The sequence below is a fragment of the Diachasma alloeum genome, unplaced genomic scaffold, assembly GCF_001412515.2.
Source record: "Diachasma alloeum isolate Michigan unplaced genomic scaffold, Dall2.0 Dall_scaffold_00813, whole genome shotgun sequence".
NCBI lineage: Eukaryota > Metazoa > Arthropoda > Insecta > Hymenoptera > Braconidae > Diachasma > Diachasma alloeum.
Window position 1 is genome coordinate 112,050 of NW_021680943.1, and position 4,317 is coordinate 116,366.

A 4,317-nucleotide genomic window follows, 5' to 3' on the forward strand; every position below is an offset into this window, starting at 1 on the left:
TTCCCTATATTGTTTCACTAAGTACAGAACAGGTAGGAATAAATGTCATTATATTTCAGGAAAAAAATTAACGATAACGAAATTGAAAACAAATGCTGTTCCGACAATTACAATTGTTGTACAACTGGATGAGGAAATATCAGGTTCGTCAACTCGAGAGAAAAAATAATAAAATCATGTATTTTACATTCTTATTGAATTTTATGTGTTTCCAATAGGAGAAGAAATCACTCTACTTCACTGTTCGACTCCTGATGACTCTCTTTTCTTCCCTGCTAGTCCTGGGAAACGCAGGTGGTCAAAGTGCTTTGAACAGGATCGTATCTCTGATCAAATTTTAAAAAAATGTGGAAGTATTCGAGTGCAAGAGCTTGGTGATGAAGAATCTGATGACACATGTAAAGATACAGAGGAAATGGAGTTGCTAGGAGGAAAGAATGCCGTTCAAAGTACCAAAGCTGATGAATATGGGTTTTTTGTGGTGGCCAGGACAATGGAAGTATCTGTCCACAAACTATGGTCCAAAAAAAGAGATACAAAGCCAGGAGATGCAGACTGAACTAATGGGGAGTGGAATAACAGAAACAAACAGAATTGAAACGCTTTCAGGATCGCTCTTCGATATAATATTCAAGATCTTCGAAATAATGACAAAGCAATTTTGCATTTTACAGGGCTTCAGAATTATTTCAAATTTGAATTTGTATTAGCTTCACTGAGTCCAGAAGCTTTTTTTGATGTTTACCTCACGCAATTTTAAACAACAAATTGACTTAATTCAGATGAACAAACACTTCGTTGCTCCAACCTCCATATAAGTTGTTATTCATACTTTTCCCTCAAAAATGAAGCAACGCTGGTGTCATCTGCCCTGAGCTTTGCACGATGATCCTAATTCCGTTGCTCCCACATCATGAAGCAAAATATTCGTACGAGCAATTAGCTGGATCTGCTGTTGAAAGAGAAATGCTACCATTATGGATTGTTCATTAGTAATTTTCAGGGGTAACACCTCTCCTTATTACGGGATAGTGATGTTATTGGACAATTCATCATTAATTTTCATTATGGGGACATGCCATTATTGATAATTTGTTATAGGGACAATTCATCATTGGGACAATTTATTATGTGGACATTTCATCATTTTTCGTTTGTCGTTTTTCCTTTTTTTGCTAAATATAATTATTCTTCTTTATTTTTAGTATCTTTTTATGTTGTAGACCTCCCTATCATTGGCGTTATTCTCATTGTTGTGGCAACGTAAAATTAGTAGTAATCATGATTTTTAATATGAACAGTTATTTGTTTTTTTTTATTTATTATTTGAAGGCACTTGATCGATCATTGAATGAGTATTTTAACAATAAGTATTATAAGTTCAATTTTTTTGTAGACATTTGATGACTGATTTTTAATTTTTTTTATTTCATTCCATTTGTACACAATTTGGAGTCTCTTATACGCTCTCTATACTTTCCGTTCGAACTTCCATTTTTCCCCCTCTCTTATCAGTACTTATTTCCCTTTTCCCCCTCTTCCCCCTCCATTAGTCTATAATTTAGAATCTCTTTTTCGCTCCTTATTGAATTGTCCGTGTGATGAAATGTTCGCGTGATGAATTGTCCACATGCTGAATTTGTCGGACGATGAGATGAGCTGTGATGAATTGTCCTGTAATAAAATGGAATGATGAATTGTCCATTGTTAAAGAGAGGTAGATTCATTTTCAGGATAGTGACGATATGAATCATAGAGGAGAAAAAATAATCATGAATTTTCAATAAATTTAGGCAAATCTCAGTACTATGAATTCAAAAAATTCTCAATCCATTTCGATTTTCAATGGACTACGCCAAGAGAAATAACAGAAAAGTGACCGTATGAATTTCGATTGCATTGTTCCCACGTAATCTAGTCGAACATAGATACAAGTAATCTTTCAGATCTGCAATGTGAGAATGGGAATCGAATTTTATAGACCGTAACTCTCAAAGCGATGTAAGGAGAAAAAGATTCCTCATTCCAATGAGAATTGAATGAATTCAATGAAAACATAAATATTCAATGCAATCAGTTGCACTCAATTTTCCATCTTATTTTTTTTTCTTTTTCATAAATTTTCAGGAACAAATGAAGCCGGAATTCTTAATCTCTCTCAAATCCTATGGGCAGTTGATCTATCCCCAGAACAATTACGCTAACAACCATGTAGGGGAAAAATCCATGACATTTCGGATTTCACTAAGAAATCAATGAATTATTACTCTTCCTAGTATCATAAAGGTGAAGTTTGATCTATTGATTTGAATTTTCAACGGAAACATGAATATCTACTACCGAATTGCTCTACGTTCACCCATAGTTGAACATTACCACACATGTTTATCGAAGTTATTCATTTTTTTGAATTATTTTTCGCGAATAATTACACACGAATTCACAGTTCCTATTGCTTTATACATGACATTGTGGATTTCCATAGAACTTCGGTTTGTGGTTGTTCAGAGTAGCACATTCCGACATAAACCGAAATATTATAAAATTTAATCTATCGATTTCCATTGCATCGTTCCCGCGTAATCAAGCAGGTTACTGATACGAGTACTTCTCGAGATCTTCAGATCTCCCCTTTTTATCGCAATTTCCATTTTCATTCATGAGTTCATTATCAACTCTCTGAACAGTGACACTAAAAGTGATTTGATTCCTACAAATACCTCTTTAAGGAAGACGTCATACAATTCCATCTATTAATTTCGATTGCATTGTCCCAGTGTCAACGAGGATAATTATGATACAGGTTTCTCCGGTTCCAAATTCTCTCCATCTCCACTGTCGAGGTTCTAGGGTGAAATGCTTCGAATTAATCAATCCACAATAAAATTTGAGAATAATATCTAAACTTTAGTTTTGCAATCTGTAGGAGCAGATTCTACTGGTCATTCCGTCGAATTTGAGATTCAATAAAAATTTCATATTTTGATTAGATGAAAATTTCACACGTGTATCAAGTATGATAAACCGCAAGTCCAAACTTAGCCTCTAGAACCACTTCACAACACAGAAATAAAATGATCAACTCGATTTTCAGTCTTACTTCATGGTTAGGTATTTCAATTTCTATTCCAGAAAATGCAAAATTTCAACCTGTTGCCATGTGAATGCCTAAAGGAGGTTAGGCGGTGTTTGAGGTGAATTTGAGAGTGAATTTCTGTGGTTCCCGGTAGCTTAGTCGGTAAGAGTGCCCGGCGCGTATCTGGGAGACCCGGGTTCAATTTCCGGCTGGGTGAAGCGGAAATTTTTTCTCTCTAAATTCTAATTCTCTTAGAATGTGAATGACGTGGTGCCGTCCCACACTGACGCGCATGATCTCCTACATTTCCTTGCTCACACAGCACTCAACACTCAGCTCATTCCGTCTTCTGAGATAGTTTATAAGACTGACATTACTATCCAATCATCATAGTCTCCCATCTCACATTCTCTCATAACCCCCGACTCTATTCTCGAAATAAAAAATTCCCTAGCACACCGTTAACTCACTTCACATAATTTGCGACGTTGCCATATGTTTCTCCACCATTTTGAACCAACTTCGAGTCACACATTCCTCATTGCTCATTGGCTAAACTTAAACTTTCAATATTAAAAAATTCGTTAAAAAAATTTTTTTTCCTATTTTTCCCTCATTCTATGATTTTTTTTGGACCGAGAGGTAAGAGAGAAAAAGGTAATTCCCAAACACCCTGTATATATATTGTGACGTAATTTCCAAGGTTCACGGAACCCCTCGGTCCAATACGCAGCCCTCTGGCACTCACGTAGAAACTAAAACGACAAAAAGTTGAGCGCCAGATCGTTTTTACCAGAACGACCACTGGAACGAAAGAAACAAAATCAAACTAGCCGTAAGCTCGAAACGGTCTCCCACTAGCTCCAGACGAAGAGACGTGTATCGGTTCCTGAAAGAGCTTAGACTAGAGATGTGACTAGGTGAAGAAAACAAATAAATTAAACTCAGAATTGCGGGGGAAAAATTACAATATTTAATCAGAATTAAATGACTCGATACAAATAAAACAAATCAATTTCTTTGGAAAACCCCCTTTGGTTGTTTCGATCGATCGACGATCATGAGGCTTCGATAGTTACTGATTCTACAATTGTCCAAGGAATAAAAGATTCTGATAGGAAAATAAAGAAGTAATATACTTACTCGATTTAGTCAAAAACAAAACAAAAATTCCGATAGTTAAATTGAAAGATCTAACCACCCCAAAAGTCAAGAATAACCAATGTCAAAAAGAAAAAAAG

General features: G+C 35.5%; 1 long non-coding RNA gene across 1 annotated transcript; it reads right to left on the reverse strand.

Moving 5' to 3' along the window:
• Positions 1–594: 594 nt before the first annotated feature.
• On the reverse strand, positions 595–2,887 carry LOC114841555. The gene is made up of 2 exons (XR_003783153.1): positions 2,721–2,887; positions 595–952 (listed from the first exon to the last, which is right to left on the reverse strand). It is a non-coding gene; the product is annotated as an uncharacterized LOC114841555 (long non-coding RNA).
• Positions 2,888–4,317: the final 1,430 nt, after the last annotated feature.